Here is a 13,518-nt window from a genome sequence, read left to right as displayed (position 1 = left end):
AAAAGGGGGGGGGATCAAGAGATGTTTAGAAAGGGAAAAAAAGAGTGGGGGCCTTAACCCAACTGGGGGTAAAATTTGGGGCATAGCTGATAGGACGGGGAAAGGAGGATAAAGGTCAGAAAGGGAGGCCTCCGCCATCGGTGTTCGCTGCCCTGGCAAAACGGTGACTCGCTTCGCATGAGCAAACTCAGGGGGTCGGCGAGGCCACCGCGCCCGGCTGCGGATCCACCGGCAAAACAGGGATTTTTGGGGGCGGTAAAGGTGGCCTTTCCGGCCCATGGGGACGCCCCCGTGCAGGGGACTTCTCGCCCAGGCAACGGGGGTGTCCTCGGCTAACCGGAGGCTACAGGTTGAAGTACGATGAGACCCAACAGAGGTACCTCCCTTCCCGCGTCGACAGAGATTTCCCCTGTGGGCGGCAGGACTTTAGGAGATTGCTCTGGCGATCTCCCCACGTTTGGGTTTCAACACGGCCATGACATCTCCCCCCCCACGCGCGTGTTGGCACTCCTTACCCCAAAGGGGAGCCACGGTCTGGCAGGGTGCAGGCGGCAGATGTCACTGTCAAAAACCCGAAACCAGTGGAGGGGGTAAGGATTTGGTGAGGGACGCTGTGCTATGAAAGGGATAATGAGAGAGCGAGGGCGGGGTTGTTGACACACGGAAAGAGGAAGGGGGAGGGAAGGGAGTTAAAAACGGGATAGGGCTCTCGTTAGGGGGATTTTGTTTTTTAAAGGCAAATTAAAATAGGTTTTTATGTATAACAACCCCGTTTTCACCCTTTCGAAAAGAGCTTCTTATCACAAAATTTTTTGGAATGTAACGCGTCACCATCGGTGTGGTTCATGAATGTCGCGCTTCACATTCTCGAGTTTAAATATAATCATAGGGAAATTATGTTTTGACAATGTATTTTGTTACATGGAATTTCTTTTCTGTAAATTTAAAAAGGTAAAAAAAATTGAAAAGATGAAATTTTTTTTAAAATTAAAAAGCTGACAGGGTCGAATCAAATATGTTCCACAATTTCCTTTCCCTTTTTGTCACTTTGGTTTTTTTTACTTTTATTTCTGAAAAAAATAGACTAAAAAACTGTTGAAGAACTTACAAGAGAAAAGTGAACGCACTGGGGGAAAAAAAAAAAAATGAAGCCATTGCGTACGGAAATAATGTTTTTTTCGATTTTCTTTTCATGCCTGTTTATTTTTTTTACACATTCTATGCAGCACTTTTTTCAAAAGGGAATATTTGACAGCAAATACACCTGCAATCCCAAACGATTTTTTTTAACCGCAACCTGTATCAAAGAGAATTTCCTGTGTGACCAGTGTGAAAAAAAAGAAAATGTTTTATGGTGATGGGTTTGCAATTTTTTTCATTTTTCCCGTGCAACGCTGTGCATCGAGATTTTTTTTTTGAAAATTTTTTAAACCCTTTAGGGACTTTCTACATAAAATATTTTTATAGTATCGTAGGTAGCCCCCTCCAAAATGGTTTTACGTGAACTAATGATCAGCTAATTTTCATTAGAACGTTTTATAAATGTTAACATGCCCCAACCCCAAAAACTTTGGGAGGTCTGACGTTCATGAATTGTTACCATGGCCGTCACCAAGAATTTGGAATGTCTAATCAGGTGATTCTGTAGTAACGTCGTCCATTACACCATGTCATTGCTGCTATCTACGGACTGTCCTCAGTTGCTAAAAAAAAAGTTGTGTTTAGTAAGATTGGAGCGAGCGCAAGCGAGGAAGAGTGCGAGATCAAATGCCCGACAGCATGTGTGTTTGTGTGTGTGTGTGTGTGTGTGCGTTTGAGTTTATTTATGTGTGTGATAACATCTGTATGTGAGCGCGCGCGCGATTGATTATATTTGTGTCCAGTGTGTTTCTTGAGTGTATGTGTGTGATTATATATGTATGTGTATGTGTTTGTTAGTGTCTTTTGGTGTGTTTGTTCGAGTGTGCGTTTGTGTGTTTCTTTGAGTGTCTGTGATTATGTGTTCGTGCGTGTGTGTATTTGTAAGTGTGTGTGTGTTTGTGCGTGTGTGTGTTTGTGCGTGTGTGTTTGTGCGTGTGTGTGTGTTTGTGCGTGTGTGTGTGTGTTTGTGCGTGTGTGTGTTTGTGCGTGTGTGTGTTTGTGTGTATGTATGAGTTCGTCCGTGTGTATGTGCGTGCTTGTATAATATATTCTTATCGGCCCAACTATTCGGCTCGATTCAGAAATTCTGATATGGGTTGCAAGTTCAGAGTGAAAATATTTTAGTATTATAAAGTACTGAAACACAAACCTGAAAATTCATGCGTAGAATTCTGGATTTTGTCAGATACTAAATATTCGGCTGTGGAAGAATTCTACCCCTTTACAAACAAGCAGTTGCGACACTGAGGCACTACAATCTACTAGTCTTCCCTATCCGTAATTGGTTTTGCTGTGAGTTACATTATGAATAAGATGGGTATGGTCACCATGATTGTTATTTCTTACCATGATTACAAGCATTAATTTAACAGAATCATTCATTTACTAATCACCATCGTTTTTGGTAGGATAATCGTTATTATTATCAACATTAGTACTATTCATTTTTGTTCAAATTATCATCAATAATATTATCACCACTATCATTTATATGGTGCTAATCATGAATTACATTAATTAATAGCATTATTATTGCCATGATCATGACAACAATGCCGAAGTTGTTGTCATTATCATAACAATAATAATGATGGTGAGAATAATGAATATACTAGTAATAATCACAATACAAATACGGTTAAAAATACTCATAACAGCAATATCGGCAAAAGTGTTATATGAAAGCACTCAAAATTCAATAATAATCGGCATTTTTGCCTATGGTTAACTCTCATTTAGCTTTGTGCAAGAAATTATGTAACATGAATACACATATATAAAATACATCTGCTTATAAAATGAAATATTCATGTCAGTAGATTGGAGACACAAATCCTTCCACACCTGACCTTTTTGCTTATGGTTAGCTATATCATTTAGCTCTGTGCAGGAGATACAGTTGTATGTGTACACAGTTAAAACAATATACAATATCATACTACTTATTTTATTGTGCATTACTTGTACACCTTGTATTGTATATTTATAGAGTTGCACAGCTCGATAATTAGTAAAAGGCTTACAGCAGGTGCATGGAAGTGGTGACAATAGAGTTAGAATTGCCAATACTCCCGATGGTGGTCGATTGTGATTGACTCATACATTATGGAACAGATCTCCGTGATATGATTAGGCTGTCATGGTAATGGAATTTGATGCAAAACTAAAATACACATTATATATGAATGTATAAAAAAAATGTGCACTAAGAGAAAATTGTCTAACGTTTCTAAATTATATGCCAACGATCATACCACGTTGAAAGCACCGCTTCTCGTCCGATCAGCGAAGTTAAGCAACGTTGGGTCTGGTCAGTACTTGGATGGGTGACCGCCTGGGAACACCATATGCTGTTGGCATTTTATTATATATGCTAAATGTGTTATGCATATCGTAAGAGTTACCGCGCCAGACAAAGCAGATATACAAAATTTTATGTGAAAGCATTTCAAACAAAAAATGCACAATAGGAAACTACATATTAATAAAGATAAGTGACAGTTAGAAAGCTCGAAAAACATGTCCACGACCTTTATCTACTATTATTCCTATTCGTAGTTGCTTTTGATGTAATTATTATTATTATGACCATAAGATGGCTGTCATGATAATCACTATTGTCTTTTCTTAAAATTATCACTATAATTAACTTTATCTAATTATTAACTTACTAATTACTATTTTTTACTGCTAGGATTATAATTAAAATTATCATTATCAGCATTACTACTGTTTATCTTTTATTCAAATTATCTTTAATGTTATCACCAGTATTACTGATGTGATCACTTATGATTTACATTGGTCATTATAGTAGCATCTTTATTATTGCTATCATAACAATATAGATAATGTTTATAGCAGCAATAACCATACGATAAAAATTATAGTGATGGTGACAATAATGATATAAACCTATTGTATACCCTTATTGATTTAATATCTTTGTATATGTTGACTATATTCCTAAATTGTACAGTATGCAGGAATGGGTGAACCGTTCGTTCGGAATTAACCTTATGTGGGCGGGCAGTGTGTCTTTTCAAACACCCGTCACAATTAGTATGTAATGGTAATGGAGTTTAAAAGCAAAAACAAAAGATACATTCTATTTAAATTATATAAGAAAAACGTGTAAGTCGTGACTGAAAACTGCTTTATGTTCTAAAAACTTCTGTCAATGATCATTCCACGTTGAAAGCACCGCTTCTCGTCCGATCAGCGAAGTTAAGCAACGTTGGGTCTGATCAGTACTTGGATGGGTAACCGCCTGGGCACACCAGATGCTGTTGGCATTTTATTATATATGCTAAATATTTTTGGCATTTCTTTGCCACTTTTAACAGATTTTCTTTTTATTTGTATTAAAAATAAATTGAAATCATACTTAAATCAATACGAAATTGAAAGTCAACGCCATCGGATTGAGGGAGAAGGCTTAACAAGAAACACTTAAGGGTACAACTAAAGTAATGGGGTGACCTTTGTGTTATTAACTATCATATTAAAATGATGTTTATAAATAATCAATAATAAAAGCATTGTAATAATAATATTAGTCCAATGCGCGAAAAAAGGTAAAAAAGTTGTCGTCTGCCAATGATTTTAGTAACCAGCGAGCCCAAATGGGATTTACTTCCCACTGGATGACTAATACGACTTTCCAGCTAAGCCAAAGACTAAAGGAAAACTGAATTGTAGATGGGCATTAACATTATTATACAAATTGTTATTTCTTTCCATAATAGTCATACCACTTGTTACTTGGATAGGCGACCGCTTGGGAACACCAGATACTTTTATTTTACTATATATTCTAATTATGTTATCCATATCTTGAGATTTTCCGCGCCAGAGAAAGTGTACAAAATTTTCTGTAAAAATATTCCAAATAAAAACTTCCACAATAGGTAACTACATATTAAGATAAGTGGCAGATAGAAATCTTGAAAACATGTCCACGGCATTGAGGCACATAATCTACTAGTCTTCCTTATCCGCAATTGGTTTTGCTAGAACTCTCAGTATGACTATTTACTTTTCGTTTAAATTGTCGTCAAAAATATCACCAGTATCATTGTTATGATCCTCATGAAGATTTACATTAATCATTATAGTAGCAACATTGTTACTATTATCGTAACACTGAGAATAGTAATACTAGTAATAATCAAAATACAAATACAACAAAAAAATACTGATAATAACAATAATGGCAGCTTAATAGCGGCATTAATTTTTCACTCAGTAATTATTATTACTATCAACATTAGCACTATTTACTTTTATTTTAAATTATTATCAATAATATTGTCACCAGAATCATTGATATACTGCTAATTATGAATTATATTCACCATTATTGTAGCATTATTATTACCATTCCATGGCAACAATGATTATGCTGATGGCAGTAGTCATCTTATGCTAACAACAATGATAATGTTAGTGAGAATAATGATGAAAATACTAGTAATAATCATAATACAAATACAACGGTATATACTGATAACAACAATTGCGGCAAAACTGTTATATGTAAGCATTCAAGATTAAAGACTGAATAATAATCGGTATTTCTGCTTATGATTAGCTACATGATTTAGCTCTGTGAAAGAGCTATAGTTGCATGTATACACACTCAAACCCATAGACATATCATCTTACTCAATTTCTTATGCATTACTTGTACACCTAGCATTCTTTAGAGTTGCAATTAGTAAAAGCTTATGTCCTGTGCATAAAAGTGGTGACAAGTTTTCAATATTCCGGATAGTGGTCGATTGTGATTGAGGTTTACATTATGGAAAAGATGTCACTGTTGTGACTGGAATGTCATGGTCATGAAGTTTGATGCAAAAGTAAAATATACGTTATATTTGAAAGTATACAAATGACGAGTACTGAAAGAAAAGTGGTTAACGTTTCATAACTCTTTGCCAACGATCATACCACGTTGAAAGCACCGCTTCTCGTCCGATCAGCGAAGTTAAGCAACGTTGGGTCTGGTCAGTACTTGGATGGGTGACCGCCTGGGAACACCAGATGCTGTTGGCATTTTATTATATATGATAAACATATTATGCATTTCTTGAACACGTTTAACATCTCTTCTCATATTGGTATAAGGAAATCCATTGAAATTATCATTTAATTTATACGAAATAGAGTAAAAGTTAACGGTGGCGAATTTTGAAAGGATAAACAAAAAATGGATAGGGTATAACTCAAGTAAAGTGATAATGGTTGTTTTGTCAACAATACTAAGTAATGATGTGTATAAAATCAATGTGAATGAAATTATTTTAATAATGAAAAAAACATTCACGATCAAGTTTTGGCAATATATCTGGCAGCAGTTTTGAAGCTTTGGCTCTATACCATTCCTCGTGGAGTTCCAGAGCCTGTGTTGTCTGTGTACGATTTAATCAACCAGTGAACGCATGCGAGATTTCCTTCCCTTAGCGGTCGGCTTTTGTGACTTGTAAATATAGGTGTAACTGGAAGGCAAGTTATAGGAATTTGCTGCAAAGACTAAAGGAAAACTAAATTACAGATGGGCAATGCCATAATAATACAGATTGCCATTTCTTTCCCTAACAGTCATACCACCTTTGAAGTTAGCGTTTCTCGCCCGATTAGCGAAATTAAGAATAGTTGTGTCTAATCAGTACTTGGATGGGTGGCTGCCTGGGAAAACCAGATGCTGTTATTTTATTATACATGCTAAACATTTCTTTAGAGTTTTCACGCCAGAAAAAAAAGCAGATAAACAAAATGTTAAATGCTAATATTCCAAACAAAAACTTGCACAATACGAAACTACATATCAACATAAGTGACAGAATATGTCCACGACATTAATCCATTTTCCCTATTCGTAACTTGTTTTCTTGTAAATATTACGATCATGTCCATAATCATAATGATTATTGTCTTTTCTTGCCATGATTACTACCATTAATTTTATCTAATTGATAACTTACCAATTACTAGCATTAGTGGTAGGATTACAATTACAATATTTTCTACTATTTCATGTTCATTCAAGTTATGAATGAATATTATCAACAGTAATATTGACATGATCGTATATGATTTACATTAATCATTATAGCAGCATTATATGTATCATTATCATGAGAATAATGATAAGCAAAGAGGTTATACTGATGGTGACAATGATTATATAAATCTATTGTGTACCTTTATTGATTTAAAATCCGTGTATGTGTTGGCTATATTCTTGAATCGTACAATATACATTTACTGGTGAACCGTTCGTTTGGAATTATCCTTATATATGCAGGTAGGGTGTCTCTTTACACACTCGTCACAGCTAGAATGTAACAATAAAGTTTAACGTAATTACAAAAGATACATTCTGTTTAAATGATCCATGAAAAACGAGAGAAAACGTTTAATGTTCATTATTCCTCTGCTAACGACCATACCACGTTGAAAAGCACGTCTGATCAGCGAAGTTAAGCAAAGATGGAATGTCGAGAATACTTCCCACGAAAAAAGGCTAAACCACTGTAGAAAGAAATGTTCTTAATTGTATGATCGTAACTACATATAAGCAGGCCTAAATAACAAATCGTTCATTCTGTTGAAATATTAATTTACTAATTATCATCGATATTGGTAGGGTAACCATTATTATCAACAATGATACTACATTTTGTTAAAGTTATCATCAATAATATCATCACAAGTATCCTTGATATGATGAATTATGACTTACATTTACATTTAAGAAGCATCATTATTACCAGTATCATGACAACAATGACTATGTAAATGACAGTAAACAATACATAAATACAAACCAAAAAAATACTACTAATAAAAAAATAAAAAATGTGCAAAAATGTTTTATGAAAACATTTTATAATCGGCATCTCTGCTTATGGTTAGCTATATCATATAGCACTGTGCAAGAGAAGCAGCAATATTTTTACAGAGTTGCACAGGTCGATAGCGGTGATAGTAGAGTTAGAACTGCCAATACTGCCGATGGTGGTCGATTGTGATGATGTATACATTATGGAGCAGATCTCAGTGACATGATTAGAATGTCATGTTAATCGAATTTGATGCAAAGGTAAAAGACACTTTATATAAGAATGTATAAGAAGTATTAGCACTAGGAGAAAACTGTCTAACGTTTCCGAAATTTGTGCCAACGATCATACCACGTTGAAAGCACCGCTTCTCGTCCGATCAGCGAAGTTAAGCAACGTTGGGTCTGCTCAGTACTTGGATGGGTGACCGCCTGGGAACACCAGATGCTGTTGGCATTTTATTATATACACTGAATATGTTAAGCATTTCATGATTATTTATAGTAGCTCTTCTTACATTTATATGAACAAATCAATTGATATTATACTTCAGTCCATAGGAATTAGAGTAAAAGTCATCACTCCCGGAGAGAAGAATACAGAAAACGAACAGAAACTCATAGATGTAAATAAAGCAAGTGCAATTCTGCATTCTAAGCATTTTACTAAGTTTCTGATACTGAACAGATTTGGGCGGCAGATTTAGAAAGAAAAATTAATTGAAGCTGTAAGAATAAGGATATTAATTGTGTTAGTAATAATCATATCCGTAATGGTATCTACAAAATAAAAATACGTATAAAATGGTTGTAGTAAAGATAGTCTAATGAATAGTCTAATGAAAAAAAAAAATCATGATTAAGTTTCACTATATATTTATCATTTCTAATAGGATTATTACTAACACAATATCATTATTATTACAGGTTTATTTATTTCCAAAACTGCCGCGAAATCTATTCAGTATCTAGAATGCAGTATTGGATTTCATTTACTCGTACGATTTATCCTATCCGTTTTCTGCCTATTCTTTTTCCTCTTTCCGACAGCGATGACTTTTCATTTATTTCTTATTGACTGAAGCATAATTTCCATTCAATTTCTTACAGATATAAGAGGAGCTGCAATAGTTTGTATAGAAAATGCTTAGCATATTTTAGTATACATAATAAAATGCCAACAGCATCTGGTATTCCCAGGCGGTCATCATCCAAGTACTCACAGACAACGTTGCTTAACTTCGCATGATCGGACGAGAAGTGGTGCTTTCAACGTGGTATGATCGTTGGCGTACGTGTCAAAAGCATCCCAATATATGCGTGACATAAAATGAAGTTATCGACACGGTTGATTTTTTCTCTCTCTTTTGTTGGAAATTCATTTTATCTGCCATGCAGTAACACATGATCATCAAGCAAGTAAATCTAATTAAGGGTCACTATTCATTTACGCAAACTGGAACATGCGATATCTATTTATGCCGATTCTCATTTCCGTAAATAAATCTGTCATGTTATTGCTATACGTGTGGGAGAGAACCGACGAAAAGCATGACTGTGTTAATGACAGTAATTGTCATAAGTTAATAATAATAATGATGATGAGAATAATAATGAAAATGCTAATAATAATCATGAAACAAATACACACACACAAAAAAAGATAAAAACAACAATAACGGAAAAAAATGTTTTATGGAAGCACTCAAGGTTTAAGATTCAATAATAATCGGTATTTATTATGGTTAACTATATCATCTGTGTGCAAGAGATGCAGTATAATGAGTACACTTTGAAAACTATATAAAATATCACATTACTCAATTTTTTATCATTACTTGTACACCTTGTATTCTTTACAAAGTTGCACAGCTCGATAATGAGTAAAAGGCTTACCGTAAGTGCATGCAAGGGGTGACAATAGAGTTAGAATTGCCAATATTCCCGATAGTGGTCGATTGTGATTGTTTACATTATGGAAAAGATCTTCATGTTATGACTGGAATGTCATGGTCATGAAGTTTGATGCAAAACTAAAATATACGTTATATTAGAATGTATAAAAATGACGAGTAGTGAGACAAAAGTGGCTAACGTTTCTCTGTACTTTGCCAACGATCATACCACGTTGAAAGCACCGCTTCTCGTCCGATCAGCGAAGTTAAGCAACATTGGGTCTGGTCAGTACTTGGATGGGTGACCGCCTGGGAACACCAGATGCTGTTGGCATTTTATTATATATGATCAACATGTTATGCATTTCTTGACCACGTTTAACATCTCTTCTCATATTGGTATAAGAAATCCATTGAAATTATCATTTAATTTATTCGAAATACAGTAAAAGTTAACGGTGGCGAATTTTGAGAGGATAAACAGAAAATGGATAGGGGTATAACTAAAGTAAAGTGATAAAGATTGTTTGGTCAATAATAATTAGTAACTGGAAGGAAAGTTGTAGGAATTTGCTCCAGAGACTAAAGGAAAACTAAATTATAGATGGGCAATGCCATAATAATACAAATTGCTATTTCTTTCCCTAACAATCATACTACCTTGAAGTTAGCGTTTCTCGCCCGATTAGCGAAATTAAGAATAGTTGTGTCTAATCAGTATTTGGATGGGTGACTGCCTGGGAAAACCAGATGCTGTTATTTTATTATACATGCTAAATATGTTGTGCATTTCTTTAGAGTTTCCTCGCCATATAAACCAGATGAACAAAATGTTAAGTGCTAATATTCCAAACAAAAACTTGCACAATACCAAACTACATATCAAGATAAGTGACAGAATATGTCCACGACATTAATCCATTTTCCCTATCCGTAACTGGTTTTGTTGTAATTATTATTACGATCATCAGATGTCCATACTCATAACGATTGTCGTCTTTTCTTGCCATGATTATTACCATTAATTTTATCTAATTGATAACTTACCAATTACTAACATTAGTGGTGGGATTACAATTACAATAATTTCTAATATTTCATTTTCATTCAAGTTATATTCATGAATATCATCAACAGTAGTATTGACATGATCATTTATGATTTACATTAATCATTATAGCAGCATTATATGTATCATTATTATGGGAGTGATGATAAGCAAAGAGGTTATACTGATGGTGACAATGATTATATAAATCTATTGTGTACCTTTATTGATTTAAAATCCGTGTATGTGTTGGCTATATTCCCGAATTGTACAATATACATTTACTGGTGAACCGTTCGTTTGGAATTCTCCTTATATGTGCAGGTAGTGTGATTCTTTACACACTCGTCACAACTAGAATGTAACGGCAATAATGTTTAACGTAAATACAAAAGATACATTCTAAATGTTTCATGAAAAAGGAGAGAAAAACATTTAATGTTCATTATTCCTCTGTCAACGATCATACCACGTTGAAAGCACCGCTTCTCGTCCGATCAGTGAAGTTAAGCAACGTTGGAATGTCGAGAATACTTCGCCACGAAAAAAGGCTAAACCACTGTAGAAACAAATGTTCTTAATTGTATCATCTTAACTACATATAAGAAGGCCTAAATAACATTTTTATGCGGTTACTAATATCGATTGGTGATCTTACCATGATTGATATCGTTAATTTTGTCGAAATATTAATTTACTAATTATTATTATTATCAACAATGGTACTGCATTTTGTTCAAATTATCATCAATAATTATGACTTACATTTACATTTAAGAAGCATTATTATTACCATTATCATGACAACAATGACTGTAAATGACAGTAATTATCATAAGCTAATAACAAAAATGATGAGAAAAATAATGAAAATGTTAGTATTAATCATAACGATACAAATACAACCAAAAAATTCTGATAATAAAAACAATAGTGGCAAAAATGTTTCATGAAAACATCTTATAATCGGCATCTCTGCTTATGGGATTAGCTGTGTCATCTAGCTCTGTGCAAGAGATGCAGGGTGGTATTGGCCCGCCTTAGGGTCAACGCCACGAGATTTACCCACCTCACTCCCTACATTGAAATAAGATTTCCCCCACAATGTCACCCCTGCAACACCAACCTTACCCTTAACCATATCCTTACAGTCTGCAATCAATACAACACACAAAGACAAAGAATAAAAAATTATTTCCAAATAAAAAATAAAGAATTTACACTATCAAACATTTTATCAGATGAAAAAATCATCAGTAAAGTAATCACTTTTTTAAGGGAGACAAAACTTTATGACCTTATATAGATTGAAAGAATAAATAGGATCCATTGGCTTAATAACCTTGGCCACATGCCGCTGGTTGATAGCCAAGAAATCCAACAAAGAAGAAGACAACTTACGTCAGTAACAGGTACTCAGTTTTGGATACTGAAATCCACGAAGCAGAAACCTTTTTAAATACGATTTTTTTCTCCTTGTCAGGAGTTTTCAAAAGTTCAAGAAAACTTCTTGTGGACTGATATTCAACCACTCAGCCTGTGTGATCCTCCTCTAAACATCGGTAAACCGAGTCAGAACGGTCATCAAATCTCTCAAGCAAAACACTTGAGAGCTGCTTCCCGCTCAAAGGATTACACTAACAGTCCTCATCGTGGTTGAACATATTCCGAGAATCTCGGCGAGAAACCCGGCAATCGCACTATAGAAGTGATCCTATAAAGTATGATCATGTTTTCACATTCTACATTCATTCACACACTACATTTTACTGAGGACTCTATTCTAATACAACGGATTTTCACGTGTTCATATGTTGTTTTATATATATATGGCGTAATATGTGGACGTTCTTTGCCAATTTAAAAATATTTACGTAATCTACACCTATTTGATCAAATGGTATACAGCAAAATATAGAGGGGAACTAAATGCATTAACTATACATAGTTCAAAACAAGACATTTATACATATGAAATGACGTGGCACAGGGACTAAACTAAACTATATGAACACAAAGCATTATTCTTCATATTGCCTATTCCACTGCATCTCCAATGAAATTCAAGGTGCACATTTCTAGGTACTATAAGATAATCTAATACGAGAATAAACAGGTTCATGTATCTTCAAAACTGTCATCTCGATGATTAATGATTTTAAGGAAAAATATTCCTAATCATAAGCGATGTTTCAGTTTCAGTTGTTAAATTCAGTTATGTTCAACTACCTGGCTTATATATTTGGTTGACGTAAATATAATGACTACACATTTACTTTTATGCGTGCTAATCCTTATTAAATAAAATAACAATAGTGTTTATTTCAAGATGTCTTTCTTGCCCTTATACACATCGCTCTACGAATCCTCAGTCTACCTTTGTTGGACAATGCTGTTATTAAGTATTCCTAACTCTGGTTTCCCTTCAAAACGCATAAATCTTTCGCCTTTTACTAAAGATTTCCGTGGAGGGGAACAACTCAATGAGTCTTACTCAATTTTTTCTATAGCCCACTTCGGTGGGTTCAAATTCAATTAATACGCAATACACATACAACAATTAACCTGATACTAATCTTGTAGTATCT

The 13,518-nt window shown here is 34.5% G+C and overlaps 6 non-coding genes and 1 pseudogene across 6 annotated transcripts; 6 read left to right on the top strand and 1 right to left on the bottom strand.

The window, feature by feature from the left end:
• The first annotated feature begins 3,381 nt into the window (after positions 1–3,381).
• On the top strand, positions 3,382–3,500 carry LOC119581423. Its single transcript, XR_005229556.1, has one exon. It is a non-coding gene; the product is annotated as a 5S ribosomal RNA (ribosomal RNA).
• Positions 3,501–4,317: 817 nt separating this feature from the next.
• LOC119581450 lies at positions 4,318–4,436 on the top strand (annotated as a pseudogene).
• Positions 4,437–6,079: 1,643 nt separating this feature from the next.
• On the top strand, positions 6,080–6,198 carry LOC119581301. The gene has a single exon (XR_005229458.1). It is a non-coding gene; the product is annotated as a 5S ribosomal RNA (ribosomal RNA).
• A 2,127-nt stretch (positions 6,199–8,325) lies between these two features.
• Positions 8,326–8,444, top strand: LOC119581377. The gene has a single exon (XR_005229519.1). It is a non-coding gene; the product is annotated as a 5S ribosomal RNA (ribosomal RNA).
• Positions 8,445–10,097: 1,653 nt separating this feature from the next.
• LOC119581388 lies at positions 10,098–10,216 on the top strand. Its single transcript, XR_005229528.1, has one exon. It is a non-coding gene; the product is annotated as a 5S ribosomal RNA (ribosomal RNA).
• A 2,241-nt stretch (positions 10,217–12,457) lies between these two features.
• Positions 12,458–12,661, bottom strand: LOC119581379. Its single transcript, XR_005229521.1, has one exon. It is a non-coding gene; the product is annotated as a small nucleolar RNA U3 (small nucleolar RNA).
• A 678-nt stretch (positions 12,662–13,339) lies between these two features.
• LOC119581398 lies at positions 13,340–13,457 on the top strand. The gene has a single exon (XR_005229535.1). It is a non-coding gene; the product is annotated as a U5 spliceosomal RNA (small nuclear RNA).
• The last annotated feature ends 61 nt before the right edge of the window (positions 13,458–13,518 follow it).

This window comes from Penaeus monodon, chromosome 14 (genome assembly GCF_015228065.2).
Source record: "Penaeus monodon isolate SGIC_2016 chromosome 14, NSTDA_Pmon_1, whole genome shotgun sequence".
Classification (NCBI taxonomy): domain Eukaryota; kingdom Metazoa; phylum Arthropoda; class Malacostraca; order Decapoda; family Penaeidae; genus Penaeus; species Penaeus monodon.
Note: the sequence above shows the minus strand (reverse complement) of the source record. Positions and strands in the feature narration are given on the sequence as shown.